The sequence below is a fragment of the Ziziphus jujuba genome, chromosome 1 (genome assembly GCF_031755915.1).
Source record: "Ziziphus jujuba cultivar Dongzao chromosome 1, ASM3175591v1".
NCBI lineage: Eukaryota > Viridiplantae > Streptophyta > Magnoliopsida > Rosales > Rhamnaceae > Ziziphus > Ziziphus jujuba.
The window spans coordinates 40,137,122-40,155,952 of NC_083379.1; the positions used below are offsets into that span (position 1 = coordinate 40,137,122).

At 36.7% G+C, this 18,831-nt stretch overlaps 1 pseudogene; it reads right to left on the reverse strand.

Moving 5' to 3' along the window:
* Nucleotides 1-455: 455 nt before the first annotated feature.
* Nucleotides 456-13,971, reverse strand: LOC107403312 (cytochrome P450 71D9-like; annotated as a pseudogene).
* Between the last annotated feature and the right edge of the window lie 4,860 nt (nt 13,972-18,831).

Genomic DNA, 18,831 nt, shown 5'->3' on the forward strand with positions numbered 1-18,831 from the left:
TAAATGTCCATGTGTTTCAAAATATATATTAATCAAGACTTTTAACAAATATATTTCAAACTTAGAACCATATGGTAAAGAGGAGGTGACACTTACTTGAAGAGATAACAATAGCACCCCCATCATCAATAACAGCAATCAATTAACACAACAGCAATCATTTAACAGAAAGTATACGTGCTGAGAAACAAGAAATGGCTTCAAACACAATGCATTGATTTCCAGAAGGTATACATACTGTCACATTCACACCAAAATTCTCAGTAATTTCCAGATCTTCTTGCTTCATAACAACGGGGAGACAGTTTCCAACTACTAATCGTACAGCAACTGCATGTGCAAGTGGAAGCTCAACATTTGGTGTAACAAATGTGATGCCTGCAGGAGACATTGATATTGGAACCGAGTCATTAAGGAATTTAAGTGGGAAAAATCTTTCTACCTTAGTCCTACAGTTAAGGCTGCTGTTTCACTAGTGTCCTGAAATACAATGAAATATTAACTTGTGTTTGGTCAAACATTATGTTCTTCTACATGTATTTAGAAACAATTATATATAGAAGACAAAAGAAAAAGTACTGTTCTTCTTGGTTTGCTTCTGAATAATCTTCGTGCCTAATCTTGCAGATGCTATTAGGGGAAATCTGCATAGAATTTGGAGAAATGAAAAGCATATAAAGAAGACAAGGTATTATCTTTTACTTAATTAATTTCTCTCTCAGAGTATTATTATTTCATGGATCTAGTAAAAGATGAATGTAAATGAAGCAGAAAATAATATACTACTATCCATAATAACTGCGTTGATGTTACTTCTATTTGATGAAGGAAATTGAAGATCACCCTGCTTCTGAAGATTCAAATGGAGATTCTCCCATATTATTTGCTTTCTCTATTCTAGTAATCTTCCTAGTTGTGTTGAGATTAGTAACAATGCTTTAGAGTATTTCATCAATTATCTATAAACTTTCTCAAGTACATAGTCCTCATTCCACTGACCACTAGAAGTGGTTTAATGGGAGTGAATTCATTTGCAAAGTGAACGCTTCCTGCCACCTTTTGACCTAATCATTCCTTCACAGCCACTACAACAGCTTGTTGGTCTTTGCACCGGAACTGCCAAAGCAGCTGTTGAAAAGCCCATGACTTAATTTTTGTTTAAAGGAAGTACCTGAATGATGCATTCTAATTGGGTAAAAATAATTAGTGATAAAATCGTTTGTCTTTTCTAACATAGGATAATCACATAAAAAGAAAGAGCCATTTAGACCAACAAAAAAAAAAAAAAAAGGGGAAACATAAAAGTGGAAAGCTATTACTTTCAGAATATAAATACATTGTGATTATTATATAGATACAGGGTCATGATAGGCTATGGGAACCACACGCAGATCATCTTTTCTTCTGGCAGTAACACCAAAGCTCTCAGTCATGTCCAATTCTTCGAGTTTCACTCCATTTCGGAGTTCCCAATCAACATGATATGACAACAATGCAAAGTGGAAGCTTCATATTGATAAGACCAAATAAAATTCCAGGGCAAATTCTTCTTCCAGTACCTGATGGGATATACTCAAAATTTGCACCCTTGAAATTCAGAGAGCTATCAATGAACCTCTCTGGTACAAAGCTCTCTGGGTCTTTCCAATACCTTGGATCTCTCCCAATTGCCCATGCATTTACTACAACTTTGGTTTTGAAAGATATCCCATATCCATTAATTCCATAGCTCTCTCTACATTCCCTTGGAAGCAACAGTGGAGCTGGAGGATGTTTCTCAGCACTTCTTTGATAACTAGTTTTAAATACTTCATCTCAATAAGCCCTGTTTCTCTTGAATACTTGTCTCACTTCTTCTTGTGCTTTCTTCATCACTCTTGGGTTCTTTATCATTTCTGATATTGCCCAATCCACTGTTATAGATACTATCTCACTCCCTGCACCGAGCACATTCTGAAAAGTTTTATAAGGCTGTATTTTTTGTATAATATCATTAGGCCAACCTGGTAAACGACTAGTTATATATATATATATATGCATATTGACATATAGACAAGGAAAATTTTCAGGTCAGGATATCCTGAACTGAAAAGGTCCATACTTATATATACATATATATATATATATATATACTTACCAAGATCACTTAACTCTGTATCACTTTGGCCATGAAATTTTAGCAGAACATCTACCAAATCTTCTCTGTTTTTCCCTCACCACCATTTTTGCATTTTGTCAAGTCCTCTTTATGTTCTCCATTATCCTGTCAGCCTCTTGATGCAGCCTCTCAAGTTTAGGCCTCGTTCCACTGATCTGATGAAGAAAACCAACTGAAGGAAACATATCAGCAATGTCAAAACCTCCTGCCACCATTACTGATTCCTCCACAACTGATATGAACTTGTCCTTATCTTGGCATTTCCTCCCAAATACTGCCCGTGAGATAATAATATAAGTGGTTGCAAGGATTTTCTTAGTAAGATTAATGGCCGAACCAGATGCAGTTCTGGAAGCAACCCACTTAATGAGATTGGAAAGCTCTTCCTCTCAAATGGGTTGGAAAGATTGAACTTGGAGGAAAGCTCTTCCTCCTGCAAGCAGATCTTTCATAGCTGTCTCCATTACTCATCATATGGAGCAAAAGCAAGATTGGTAGAATCATAGTACATGATCCTTGTAGCAGTGAAATGTGGCCTGGATGCAAAGATAACACCATGGGTTTTCATCACTTCTTTTTCAATCTCAGGTGATGAAAAAACAATGGTGGAAATTTCTCCAAGCGCATCAAAGGTTCTTGTTTCTGTTATCGAAAAATGTATAAATATATGTATATACATGTGGAATAATTAATAATAACATACAGAAAATAAACAAAAAAATAAATTAGAAACCTATATATCCTTAGCATTTGATAATCTGCTTGTTGAACGATCTGTTCGAGATCTATGGTGTATCATAGTTTCCTTGAACTATTTCCACTCTACTGGTATAGATGTTTTCCGATTACCGTCTCTTAGAATACAATAAATTTTCGAGTTCTTGGATACAGCACCTTCGAAACTTTCCTTTTGGATTTTCAAAGTACCTACACTTTACCACTCTCCCTGTGCAATATGCAGGAAAAATTTGTTTTCACCTTTTTTTTTTTTTTTTTCCTTCCAAAAAACCACGTGAGGGAGAGAGTATTTTTTTTCACCAAAAAAAAAAAAAAAAAAAAACAAACAAAAACAAAAACTTATTTCATCAAAATTGACTCCTTTCCTTCACATACCCAAAACGGAAATTCAATAACAGCCATTAAAGGCCCATAAAAGCAATTAAAGCCCATTAAAAGCTGAATCCCCTCAAATCATTCAAAGGAGAATTTGGCCCAATGCCCCCATAGAGATGAGCTTCACGATTTTTACCCCTTCATTTGCTATCTTTTTTTTTCTACCCTTCAATATCTATTTTAACCTTAAAACAATAAAAAATAACTTGGATATCCTTTTATGTTTTAAACAAACAAAGAACAAAAATCTACTTTTTAGAAAAAGAAAACAAAGTACATGAAGTAATTGTTTTTACAAGAATATACAAAAATACAAAAAAACAAAACTTTCCGTGGAAAAGCCAAAGGAAGCTTCATCTCAGCACCCAAAAAAAATACAAAGAAAAAACAAAAAAACAAAACTTCATCTTATCTCAGCATCCTTGAACGGCTATCTCCGAAATAATTGTTTTAATATTTTTGTTTATTTGTTGCCGTGGACCGGCATGGGTTTGTTTTTGTGTGGATTTGTTTTTGTGTTTATTTGTTGCGTTGCCATGGACCCGTGTGGGTTTTTTTTTTTTGGTGTTTATTTGTTGCTTTACCGTTAAATACTTACAAATTTAGTACAATGTGAGACATTGAAACTTGTGATTTGTGTTTAGAACCGGTTAAAAATGTGGAATTTTTGAAGATTTAGGTTTTTGTATGGAAGTGATTATAACCTAGGTTTTAGGATAGATTGATATTGGGTATTAGTAGGAAATGAAGAGAGGAAAAAAATGGGACCGGTTTGGCCTTAAACGGTGGTCAGAGGTGGGAGAAATAACCGGGTCAAGAATCGGATCGGGACCGATTCAGGCGGGTTCGGGTCAACTAGGACAAAGGTTGAAGATGGATCGAACGACATGTCGTCTGGGATGAACGACACCCAGATGACATGTCGTTTTTAATTTTTTTTAAAATTAAAAAAAAAAAATTTTTTTTGGGTTCCATCGACATCCTTGAGCATGGAAAATAAATAAAGGATGAAGGCAGGGAAATCAATGAATTTGATGAAGAATAATGTTAGTTTGTAATAAAAAAACATAATACATGTCTATATATATATATATATTTGTTACAACTTAGGGATATAAGGATTTTTACCCTGATCGAAGTTTAAATCCTAAAGCTAAAGGTGTTATCTCACTAGTGCATGATACTCAAACTCTGTCTAGAAAACTGCTTTTGTGGGTTGAAGAGAAGAATTTTTTTAAAAATGTACTTGACCTGTAGGAATCTAATTATATTTCTTTTTGGATTTGTATACAAATAAATCCTTGACCCTAAACTAATTATATAGATAAAATAAATATAAAGTGAATGATTTGTACAGCATATATAGGTGTCGGTAGGTCTGAGCTTTTATAACCAAATCAGGTTAAACACAAGCAGTATGGGGAAGAGATGTAGCTACATTAGTTGACATACTCATATAGAAGTGGTGGACATGTTGCAGTCCAGCTTAACCTAGATGTTCAGATTATAGTATGCAACTTTCTGTGCACATTTTTTAGACATATATTGTATGTTAAGAAATAATTAAATATAACATGAATATGATATGTATATATACAGTCTAAGGGCTACTTTTGATTGGCTTATAACAATCTGTCTGTTGCGTAGCTTCTATGTAGTCTTCCACCTCTATACTTCACTTTCTTGTTTTTCTATTTTGGGTGAATTGACTACTTCCTCTCCAGTCATTTCAATATTTCACTTTATCTGCTTCTGCATGTAGCATCATAATTGGCCACAATTGTGGGTTGCTCTATTAAAACCCCATTTTAGACTATAGCTGCATTAGAAATCTTAGTTGCTTTTTAGACCTTCTTTTTTCTTTTAAGTTTTTTCTTCTTCCTTTTTGCTAGGGTAATTTATTACTAAAAATCAGTACTTGGAGATAAGAGAAAAATACTTTATGATTAATTAGAATTGAAGTTGAGAATTCCATAGTTAGTACTTTTTAATTGTTAGTACTTTCTAAAGGTATAGATATATATATATATATAGAGAGAGAGAGAGAGAGAGAGAAGATCGGTGCATAGAATTTTGGGTACATGGTTAGCTAGAAGCAAACATGCAAACACGCAAACACTTTATCCCCAAAAAAGAAAAAAAAAATTAAAGAAGAAGAAGAAGATAGAAAGATTTAGAAGTAAACACACTGCTATATAGTAAATGTTCAGTAAATGTTTTGTGGATGGCATACACAATATCCTTAGGAAGAGAGCGTATGAAATTGAGGATTGTGGATATTTATATATGTATACATAGTTGACAATGTGGTTAAAGGTAGATAAAAATTTATTAGTGTTGTCAATGTACATTTGTAGGTTGTACTTTATAATGGCACCAAAGAGGAACTTGCGAGGTCAACCAAAGAAGGGAGGTAAGAAGGTGGAAAGTAAGAGACGTGGTGGTAGCACAGCAGCACCCGACTCTAAGCGTCGACGAACTACTAGGCAGAAATCCAAAGCTGAGATGGAAAGCGCCAAACTTTGAGGGCACGTTCCACTTTCCTCTCCCCCATCTGATGTGGTAAGTTTTATATTCATTTATGTTGTTTTGTGCGGTAAATGATAAGACATCTGTCAGTATTTATTCATGAATGTGAAAACTAAAAAAAAAACTTCACCTGATGGCCGTCGGTAATTGCCGATAGGCCATCGGGATTTTTTTTAGTTCATTGTAGGTTGATTACTGATGGTTTCATCGGTAATTACCACTAGTGCAAAAATGTGAACCCATATGTCTTAAGATTTAGTTGGAAATTAATATTATCAAGTTAGGGTGGAAAAATAGGGTATGATTAAATCGTTGACGTCAGTTCCATTTATGTAATTCATTTTGCAGCCCATCGACGCTCCAAAGGAATGGATCTTTCAAGATGCCGATATATTTAAAGTTAGGGCACATTCATTTGGGAATCCAATAGAAGCGAACAAAGTAATTACAAGTGTCCTCACAAGTTAGCAACTGGAAAAGTATAGACAAACATGTTTTGGACACTTACTTGACATGAAGAACCTCAGGTTCTCTGGTCAGGTAGTGCATCACCTGCTTTGCAGACGAGTTGTGTCCAACAATCCAAAAGTACTAGAGTTTAACTTTGGCAAATCTGGAGTGCGGTTTACGAAGTGGGAATTCACACTCATTAGTGGCTTAAAGTTTTGTAGGTACCCTTCCATGTATGATATGCAAATTTCCAAAGGAAAGGAGCTGCTCACGAGGTTGCTAGATGACAGGACTGACTTGAAACCGCCCGAATTGGAATGAAAATTCAAGGGTACACGTTTTGTGGATGATTGGGATGCTGTAAGAATTGTGTTACTATATTTCTTAGTTCATGGTGTACTCGGAATGGATCCGAGGGTTCAAATAAATAGAAAATTCATTGATTTGGTTGCTAATATCGAGGTATTAATTCCTACCCTTGGGGCATTCTGAGCTACAAGGAGACGATCAACTCATTCCACAATGCAGTCCAGCATAGAGGACGTGCAGTAAAGAATAAATCACAGTCGTATGACCTAAAAGGTTTGCCATTGGCGTTTCAGGTACGGTAATATATTTAATACATGTAGAGTTTACTTTAAAAATTATATTTAATAACCTATAATTTATGTTTTGTAGTTGTGGGTGTTTGAAGCAATCCCTGATTTTGGTAACCAATTTGGCTAGTGGCGGGAAACCCGTTGTCCGAGGATCCTTGGATGGCATGCTACAAGTCAACCGAACCATTTTGCTGTCCATAATTGGTTCACCTCAAATAGCAATGTAAGGCAAATTTTTTTTAGACTACATGGTACGACTACATTCAAGTTACATTACCAAAGTCAGTTTCCAAATTTACCTTTTTTTTCCTTTCTTCATTTCATGTAGTATGTTGTGCACTAGAGGTTAGATGCTATCGATGAGGAGAAGACGATGGATTACTGGTGAACAATAGCAGTGAACATAAATGAAGTTCGCTATACGGTGTTGAAGTGTGGCAATTTTGCCACTTGATGGTGCATGTCACCGGCTAGCATGCACACCTTGGTATCAAATCATTTCCTTTTATGAGTTTATATTTTTTTTTGTATGTTTTAATTTATGCAAGGTATATTTTGATAATGTTTTGTGCCTAAGTTATGTATGCAAAAGTATAGGCAAAATTATGCACAAAAGAGTAGGAATGTTATGCTTGAAATGCCTATGGTGCTGGATTCATAATTTCCAGCAACATAGTTCTACTATTTATCTTATATCTCAGGTTTCAAATGGAGTTTTGGGCTGAAATTTTGAGGGATGTCTACAGACATATATAGAAGACTATGGTTCAAATTTCAGGTCCAAATGACATGGGAAAGTCCATTTTCTATTCCAAACAGATTGCTGTATCTGATGGGCCCAGTATGCAGAGTATGGGTCAGCTTTGGAGCTGTTTGGCCCATGATCCGGTTCCAGAACATTCCTAGCTCTTGGAACAATATTTATTGATGACCAAGGATGCTTAAAACCAAGTTTCATAGGCAGATACAAAGGGAAACTAAGTAGGTGAAGCTAGTTTGGTTGTTTACCCAAACTAGTTAAACAATAGGAACTTAGTTCAAACCATGTGCCACTTTTTACTATATTTGGAATAGACATGTTGCAGCTGGTTTTTGACTCTTTTGTGTATGAAAAGTTAGGTGTTGACCATTTTACTTTTTAAATTTCAAATACTTTACTCATTTTGTAAGCTCACATGCTTGGCATGTGTGAACTAGTTGTAATTTCAAGCTTATATTGTAAAATGAATGAAATGGCTACACATCTAAGCCTCATTTTTCAAAAGCAACGTGGTCCCCTTCTTCTTATCTCTTCTTCAACACCTTAGAACACTCTAGGAATCCTAAAAACCAGAAAACACCATAACCAAAACCTAAAAACACAACTCACACACAACCATTCCCAAGAGCATCACCAAAAGCTTGCTTGTTGCTAACACTTCAAGCTAGCTTGCTCTTGGTCATAACATTCTCACCCCAACAAAGTGGTATCAGAGCTAGGCATATTTTTGTGAGATTTGTGAGGTTTTTGGGCTGGTTCGTTCCTTGAGAGTGAAGAGATACTTGAAATCACAAATATATTTTCATATTCCTTCATACTAGAAAGCAACATTCACATGGCTTCTTCAAGTTTTTCAACTCCTTCTCCTCCTATCTTCAATGGGGAGAACTACAACATTTGGAGTATCAAGATGCAAGCCTACTTGAAGGCTTATGGTCTTTGGGAGGTCACCATAAATCCCCAAGAACCCGAGCCTTTGAGACAAGGGGCAACGGTCAACCAAATCAAGCACCATGAGGAGGAATTGGCTAAAGGTTTCAAGGCTCTCACCGCCATTCATTCTTGTATTAGTGATACCATTTTCACAAGGATAATGGCATGTGAGAGTGCCAAAGAAGCTTGGGACAAACTTCAAGATGAGTTCCAAGGGAGTGCAAGGACAAGGCAAATGCAAATCCTTAACCTAAGGAGGGAGTTTGAGACCATCAAGATGAAAGACAAAGAAACGGTTAAGGAGTTCACCACAAGGCTTCTTAATGTGGTGAATCAAATTAGGGTGCTAGGTGAAAGATTAAGTGACCAAAGGATTGTGGAGAAGGTGTTGGTCTCCTTGCCCAAGAGGTTTGAAGCTAAGATATCTTCATTGGAGGAGTCAAGGAACCTAAATGAAATTTCCTTGACTGAGTTGGTGAATGCCTTGCAAGCTACGGAGCAAAGGAGGAGGATTAGACATGAAGAATCAATGGAGGCTGCATTTGTGTCTAAACAACATCAAAAGACACAAAATCAAAAGAAGAACAAGTTTAAGGTCATAAAGGAGAAAGGTGAAACTAGCAAACCCGAGAGGAAGTCCTATGAACCTTGTCACCATTGCAAGAAGAAAGGTCATCATCCAAGAAGGTGTTGGTGGAGTCCGGATGCATTTTGCCATAAATGCCAACAAAAGGGTCATGTGGAGAGAGTATGTAAGGCAAACAAGAAAGATAAGCAACAAGCAAATGTTGCTAAACATAATGCAAGTGATAGTGAATCCGAAGAGTTGTTTGTTGCTACTTGTTTTAGTAGCATCAAGAATGATGAAGGATGGATCATTGATAGTGGAGCAACACACCATATGTCTCACAAGCATGAGTGGTTCACAAACTTGGATAGGAGCAGCCACAACAAAGTCAAAATTGGAAATGGAGCCTTGATGGAAGTGAAAGGCAAAGGAGATGTGGTGATACACACCACCAAAGGTATCAAAACTATCCATGATGTTCTCTATGTACCTTCTTTATGTGAGAACTTACTTAGTGTAGGTCAAATGCTTGAGAACAAATATGCATTACACTTCTCAAACATGACATGCACTATAGTTGATCCACATGGAAATGAATTAATGTGTGTTGGAATGAAGAACAAGAATTTTAGGTTGAATATGGATGAAAATGGTGCATCGGTTGCATTGAACACCAAAGTTGAGAACACCTCTCAACTTTGGCATAAAAGACTAGGCCATACTAGCTTTAAGTCATTGGTAGGCACACATGAACTTGTTAGAGACATGCCATTGGTGGAGAAGCAAGAACATGTGTGTGAAGTGTGTCAAAAAGGAAAGCATACTAGGCTAGCATTTCAATCTTGTTCTTGGAGATCAAAGGAGAAGTTAGGACTTATACATTCGGATATTTGTGGTCCTATGAGTGTTCCATCCTTAAATGGCAGCAAGTATTTCATAACTTTCATTGATGATTACTCAAGAATGTGTTGGGTGTATTTCCTTGAAAGAAAATCACAAGCTTTGGAGAAGTTTGTAGAATTTATGAAGTTAGTGCAAAATCAATCCGGTTGCACTATAAAGGTGTTAAGGACGGACAATGGTGGGGAATACACAAGTGAGGCTTTCAAACAACTTTGTAAGGATCATGGTATAGTTCATCAATTCACTACACCATACACACCACAACAAAATGGTGTATGTGAAAGGAAGAACCGTACCATCATGGAGATGGCTAGATGTTTGTTGTTTGAAAGTGGCTTGCCAAAGAAGTTTTGGGCCGAAGGAGTTAATACATCTATCTACATCCAAAATAGGCTTTACTCCAAGTCTTTGAGGAGTAAAACCCCATTTGAGCTTTGGTTTGGATATAAGCCTTCTCTTGATCATCTAAGGGTATTTGGAAGCATTTGTTACATCCTAGTACCAAAAGAGAAGAGAGGAAAGCTTGATGAAAGGTCACAAGTTGGTGTCTTGGTTGGCTATAGTGATGTGACCAAGGGATATAGAGTGTATAACTTGGAAACCAAGAAACTTGTGATAAGTAGAGATGTGAAAGTTGATGAGGAAGCTAAATGGGTTTGTAGTAAGGAGGAGTTGGCTAGTATGGATGAAGACAATCGGCTTGAAGCTCATGATAATGATGAGGAACAAGGAAATGATGAAGGTGCTGCCCATGATGATGAATATGATGAGAATGAGCTAGAAATCTCCATAGGGCCTGATTTGGAGATTGGTGATGGTGTGAGAGGCACAAGACCTCTTAATGAGATTTATGAAAGGTGTAATGTGGCATTGAGTGATCCAATCAATGTCCATGAGGCTATGGCAAGAAAAGAGTGGAGACAAGCCATGCAAGATGAAATCGATGTGATAAACAAGAATGACACTTGGAGCTTGGTAACAAAACCGAAGGGAAAGAATGCTATTGGGGTGAAGTGGATCTTTAGGACCAAGTACAATCCGGATGGGTCCATAAATAAGCACAAGGCAAGGCTTGTTGTCAAAGGATATGCACAACAAGCCGGTGTGGATTATGGAGAGACTTTTGCACCGGTTGCAAGGATGGAAACCATAAGACTTCTTCTTGCAATTTCGGCACAAAAGCCTTGGAAAGTATATTACCTTGATGTGAAGTCAGCCTTCTTGAATGGAATATTGAAGGAGGAGGTCTATGTTGTGCAACCCAAAGGGTTTGTGAAGAAAGGAAGTGAAGAGAAGGTATACAAGCTACACAAGGCCTTGTATGGCCTTAAACAAGCTCCTAGGGCATGGTATGCCAAGATAGATGGTTTTTTGACAAAGCATGGATTTAGGAGGAGTCCTAATGAGCCTACATTGTATATTAGGACTCATGGTTGCATGGTGTTGGTGTCTCTTTATGTTGATGACCTTCTAGTGACCGGTGGTAATGAGAAAGAAGTGAGCAATTTCAAAAGTGAGCTAGAATTGAACTTTGAGATGTCTAGCCTTGGAGAGATGAAATACTTTCTTGGAATTGAAGTTGTCCAATCATCCAAGGGCATCTTCATATCTCAAGAAAGCTATGTGAAGGAGTTGCTCAAGAAGTTTGACATGGAAGATTGTAATAGCGTTGCCACACCTATGAATGAAGGCACCAAGTTGGTGAAGGATGATGATTCTCCAAAGGTAAATCCTTCCATCTATAGAAGTTTAATTGGTAGCCTTTTATATGTATGCTCTACTAGACTGGATATCATGTTTAGTGTGGCTGTTTTGTCAAGATTTATGCATAGTCCATCACAAAATCATCTTAGTTGTGCAAAAAGAATCCTAAGGTATTTGAAAGGTACTAGTGATTTTGGTATGTGGTACAAGGATGGCATGAATGAAGCTTTGCTTGGTTATAGTGATAGTGATTGGGCTGGTTCTTTAGATGATAGCAAGAGCACATCGGGCTACATTTACACTCTTGGAAATGGTCCTTTCTCATGGAATTCCAAGAAGCAACAAACCGTTGCACAAAGCACCGCGGAAGCCGAGTATATTGCTTGCTCAAGTTGTGCTAATCAAGGTGTTTGGCTTAGGAAATTATTGGAGGACTTGAGCTTGAAGCAAGAGTAAGCCACGGTGATATTGTGTGACAATACTTCAGCAATAGCAATTGCTCAAAATCCAGTCCAACATGGGAGGACCAAACACATACCTGTCAAGTATCATTCCTTAAGGGAATTTGAAGCACGTGGTGAAGTGAAGTTGGAGTATGTGACTTCCGAGGAGAACTTGGTGGATATCTTCACCAAGCCATTGGGAAAGAAGAGATTTGAGATATTTAGAGGACTTCTCAATGTCTCATACAAAATTGCCAAGGAGGAGTGTTGAAGTGTGGCAATTTTGCCACTTGATGGTGCATGTCACCGGCTAGCATGCACACCTTGGTATCAAATCATTTCCTTTTATGAGTTTATATTTTTTTTTTGTATGTTTTAATTTATGCAAGGTATATTTTGATAATGTTTTGTGCCTAAGTTATGTATGCAAAAGTATAGGCAAAATTATGCACAAAAGAGTAGGAATGTTATGCTTGAAATGCCTATGGTGCTGGATTCATAATTTCCAGCAACATAGTTCTACTATTTATCTTATATCTCAGGTTTCAAATGGCGTTTTGGGCTGAAATTTTGAGGGATGTCTACAGACATATATAGAAGACTATGGTTCAAATTTCAGGTCCAAATGACATGGGAAAGTCCATTTTCTATTCCAAACAGATTGTTGTATCTGATGGGCCCAGTATGCAGAGTATGGGTCAGATTTGGAGCTGTTTGGCCCATGATCCGGTTCCAAAACATTCCTAGCTCTTGGAACAATATTTATTGATGACCAAGGATGCTTCAAACCAAGTTTCATAGGCAGATACAAAGGGAAACTAAGTAGGTGAAGCTAGTTTGGTTGTTTACCCAAACTAGTTAAACAATAGGAACTTAGTTCAAACCATGTGCCACTTTTTACTATATTTGGAATAGACATGTTGCAGCTGGTTTTTGACTCTTTTGTGTATGAAAAGTTAGGTGTTGACCATTTTACTTTTTAAATTTCAAATACTTTACTCATTTTGTAAGCTCACATGCTTGGCATGTGTGAACTAGTTGTAATTTCAAGCTTATATTGTAAAATGAATGAAATGGCTACACATCTAAGCCTCATTTTTCAAAAGCAACGTGGTCCCCTTCTTCGTATCTCTTCTTCAACACCTTAGAACACTCTAGGAACCCTAAAAACCAGAAAACACCATAACCAAAACCTAAAAACACAACTCACACACAACCATTCCCAAGAGCATCACCAAAAGCTTGCTTGTTGCTAACACTTCAAGCTAGCTTGCTCTTGGTCATAACCTTCTCACCCCAACATACGGTACCACCACTTGTAGCACCAATAGCCACCGTTGGCGCTAAAGATGCGTCCAAAGCTAAGGAGCATTCTAGTGGCCCTCCAGATGCTAATTTCAGGGTATGCAATGGTTACTTGCACGCAAATTTGTATTTCATATGTTGTACTAATATACGTTGACTTATGTTTTGGATATTGATATTGATTAGCTTGCTTGCTTGGAGGAAAAAATTGATGAATTATATAAAGAGATGGCATCGTTAAGGAAGATGCTTAGTTCTGTTATTGACCAACAAAAGCATCAGGTATCATTTAGATAACTTAGTATACTTTAGTGTTTAAGCATTATTAAATTATATATTGTAATTTAGCAATTATTTGTTGTTAGGGTTTGGGAACTGCAAAATAACCATTGTGTTTTGCAGGCCGAACATCATATGCACAGCCATTCACCATCAACTTCGATGCGACCATCATCCCCTGTGGCACTGTCATTTGGAGAACAAGCCGAAGAATTTGATGCACCCATAGACGGTTCCAATGGTAGGAAGGAGGATGATGATTGTACTACATCGTTTGAGCCTATCGTACCTGGAGGAACCTATGTGGAGGATTCCTGGGCTTTGGTGCCATATCAGCCTTTGCATTTGGGGTGGGATATCGGTGCTTCAGCTGACAGTCCACATCATGACCAATCAGCTGAGATTGAGGTTGAAGATTGGACGCATAACATTGGTGATACAAGCCAATTCGGTAGAGTTTACCACTAGTCACATCACGTCATCTCTCCTTACACCGACCCGTGTAAGAAGAAGGTCAAATTTAATCTTAATCGACATATTGATGCATCGAAGGAGAGGGCGTTCGATGAGTGGTATAGGGTGGCACCGAAGGAAGCAACCGTGTGTACATCTTATATGACGGTGGGGAAAAAAATTTTTGCTGAGCTACTTACCTCTGAAGGATGGTTGACTTCCGATGTAAGTTATATACTTTATTTTCATGTAAAATCATTGTGTTCCTACATTTGGAATGATGTTTTATTTATCACCTCGCACTTGTTATTTATTTCCTTTAATGTGGTTTTGCAGCATATTGACACTATTTTGTATTTCATACGAAAAAGGCGGTTTGAGAATGAGAAGATGTTCACCCACACTTGTGCCATATTAGATGTGTTATTTTGGGTAAGATGATGGGATGTTACTACATTGCTTAATGTTATATTGATGACATTTTATATTGTATCTATTTCATTATTTGGCAGTCATCCATCAAATGGCGTTATCCCATATGGGGGGCATCTCCTAGCACATATTTATGTGATGCGACCCTTCATAGCTATGTGCGTGGGAAGTCACATAAACCTAGCGTTCTATGGCGGAGATGTGATTATGTAAGTCCCTACATATATTTAAAAAAATTCTCACTAAGTTTCCCATTTTGTGGATAATGAGGTTATGTCCTAATTTGCAGGTTTACATCCCTGTCAACAATGGAGGCGACCATTGGTTGGCAACATGTGTGGACTTGAAGGCCCGACATATTGATTTATACGATCCAAATATGAGAAATAAATATGTCCAGAATAAAGAGTTGAACAATGCAGAATGCCTTATGTATATGCTGCCTTACCTATTGAGGGATGGGGGATATTACGAGAAGAATCCGGACGTGCCTCCCACTTTAGAGCCATTCACGATGACCATGATCAAAGATGCACCCCGCCAAGATAATGGGTATGAATGTGTTGTCATTTCAAACCACTTCTATTGCTGCTGTTTTATTATGGTTACGTGTGGAAATACACGTGGTTGGTTTTCATTAATGCTATTCTGCAGGGGTGATTGTGGCGTCTATGCTTTGAAATTTATTGAATACAAGAGCAATGAGGAGAATCTTTCATTTGGCCCAGAAGACATTAGGCTTTTTAGAAAAAAATATGCTGTTGATTTGTACTTTAATAAACTTTCAATGTAGATCATATGTTTAATGTTATGACACCCTATACTAATGTTATCTTAATATGCTGAACCTAGCTTTAGTAATGATAACCATTGACAAAAAAAAAAAAAAAAAAAGAGAAAAGAAGACCCTTGGTTGTGATAAAAATTAAAGCAAAGATGATTACCGATGGTGCATCGATAATTCCCGATTCACCATCGGTAATTGCCGATACGCTTTCGGTAATATCAATTCACCTTTTTTTAAACTCCAAATACTTAGCTAATGGGTGTTTCCGGCAACAACATGCAAATTATACATTCATCAATGCCCCCAAACAGAAAAACCCCAAATGTTCCGAAAACGTTCTCCAATTGGCAAAAATATTTAATTACCATAGGTTTCATCGGTAATTACTAAAACTCCAATGGTAATCACATTTTTCCAATGTTATGGCCCCCACAAGTCCCCTAATGTGTGTTAAATGCAAGAACATGCAAAATATGGATGCATACATGATCGTAAGGAGAGAAAACCCCAAAATCTCTGAAAAAGTTCTCAAATTGGAAAAAAAAATACGATTACTGAAGACCTTCGGTAATTACCGTAGACCTTTGGTAACCAACTTATACTCGCTGGAAAAATTACCACGGGTTTCATCGGTAATTACTGAAACCACAATGGTTATCACATTTGACCAATTTTTGGGCCCTACAAGTGTCATAATGTGTGTTAAATGCAAACACATGCAAAATATGGATTCTTAAATGATCCTAAGGAGAGAAAACCCCAAAAGTTCAGAAAAAGTTCTCAAATTAGCAAACTAAATATGATTACTGTAGACATTCGGTAATTACCGATGAAACCTACGGTAAGCAATTTATACTCTTTGGAAAAATTACCGTAGGTTTCATCGGTATTTACCGAAACCCCCATGATAATCACATTTTACCAATTTTTTGGGCCCCATAAGTCCCCTAACGCATGTTAAATGCAAGAACATGCAAAATATGGATTCTTAAATGATCCTAATGAGAGAAAAACCCAAAATTTCGGAAAAAGTTCTCAAATTGGAAAAATGAATATGATTACTGTAGACATTCGATAATTACCGATGAAACCTACGGTAATCAATTTATACTCTCTGGAAAAATTATCGTAGATTTCATCGGTAATTACCCAAACCATTATGGTAATCACATTTTACCAATTTTTTGCCCCCACAAGTCCCCTAATGTGTGTTAAATGGAAAAAAAATGTAAAATATATATTCTTAAATGATCCTAAGGAGAGAAAACCCCAAAATATCTGAAAACGTTCTCGAGTTGGAAAAAAAATTTGTTAACTATAGACCGTCGGTAATTACCAATGAAACCTACGGTAATCAATTTATACCTTCTGTAAAAATTACCATAGTTTTCATCGGTATTATCGAAACCCCTATGGTAATCACATTTTACAAATTTTTTTGGCCCCCACAAGTATCCTAATGTGTGTTAAATGTGAAAACATGCAAATTTTACATTCTTCAATGATCCTAAGTAGAAAAAACTCAGCAGTTTGGAAAATTTTGACACTCTGATAACGTTTTCCGATCTTTTGGGGTTTTTTCTCCTTATGATCAATGAAGAATCCATATTTTGCATGTTGTTCCATTTAACACACATTAGGGAATTTTTGGGGGCCAAAAAATTAATAAAACCACATTACCATAGGGGTTTCGATAATTAATGATGAAACCTACGGTAATGTTTCCAGAAAGTATAAAATGATTACCGTAGGTTTCCTTGGTAATTACCGACAGTCTACAGCTAACTTTTGTTTGTTCCCAACTCGATAACTTTTTAAGAGATTTTGGGGTTTTCTCTCCTTAGGATCATTTATGAATATATATTTTGCATTTTTTTTTTTCCATTTAACACACATTAGGGGACTTGTGAGGACCAAAAATTGATAAAATGTGATTACCATAGGGGTTTCGGTAATTACCAATGAAATCTACGGTAATTTTTCCAAAGAGTATAAATTGATTACCGTATGTTTCATCGGTAATTACTGACGGTCTATAGTTAACAATTTTTTTTTCCAACTCGAGAACTTTTTCTGAACTTTTAGGGTTTTCTCTCCTTAGGATCATTTAAGAATCCATGTTTTGCATGTTTTTGCATTTTACACACGTTAGGGGACTTGTGGGGCCCAAAAAATTTGTAAAATGTGATTACCATAGGGTTTCGATAATTACCGATGAAATGTACGGTAATTTTTCCAGAGAATATAAATTGATTACCATAGATTTCATTGGTAATTACCGAATCTCTACAGTAATCATATTGGGTTTGCCAATTTGAGAACTTTTTTCCAAACTTTTCAGGTTTTCTCTCCTTAGGATCATTTAAGAATCCATATTTTGCATGTTTTTGCATTTAACACACATTATGGGACTTGTGGTGATACGAACCTAGGACGACCTGCTCCTAAACCCGTATTATATTAGCCCGGATCTTTAATTAAGTTCAAGTTCTAATGGGATGGACCTCAACCCCTAACCAACCTGTGGTTAGAAACCTTGGTATAATGTAGACGCCACAATAGGGGATGGAAAACCTATTGATAAGTCAAGCTAAAACAACCAATTCTCTAATGGTGTTTTAGGTGTTCTCAAAGAACAAAGAGATAATTAATCTCACAAGTATTTTCTCAATCAAATCAAAGTTGTATTATTATTGAAAAATAAGCCTTTAAATAGGCTTTGAAAGAAACAAAATAAACCCTAAAAACCCTAGGAAAAACCGGCCACACAATGAAGAAGTCTACCTTGGCCGAAACTTTCCTTTTCCTAAACTAATTTGGATTAATTAATTCCTTTATTTTGAATTAGGAATTAATTAATTTACAATGAAAATAATAAAATAATAACTTTCCTAAACTTATTTGTCCAGAAAATAAATAAATAAAAACTAAAAAGTAATGGTAGTTTCCTAAAACAAAAAGTAGAATAAAATTAGGAAACTATAATACTAGCTTTTTGACTAAATTGACTTTGACCAATCTTTGACCAAATTGAGCTCCAAATCAGCTTCAATATGCTTTGTAGGATGCCAAATAAGCTTATTGTGAAGTTCCTCACGTTGCCCTTGCTTGGAAGTATGAGAAAAGGCTAATACAGTAAAATACAGTAAAGCCAGCAAGGAATACAGCAAATCCGGCCTTTCCTTCTCCTTGTGCGCAAACCACCTTGTTGGTTGGCTTTGAAGCTGCTTTGGCTGGTTTCTATGACTCATCCTCCATATTAATTGAACCCATAAGGATGGGGTTCCAATTCATACAACCCGGCCTCCTTATTATCACCAAAAACGTCACCCGACCCTGTTTTGGCTTCTATTGCTTGTATGAGTAAAACAGGCCTTGGTTCTTTAGATGTGGCCAACCCCTCTTGACTATGACT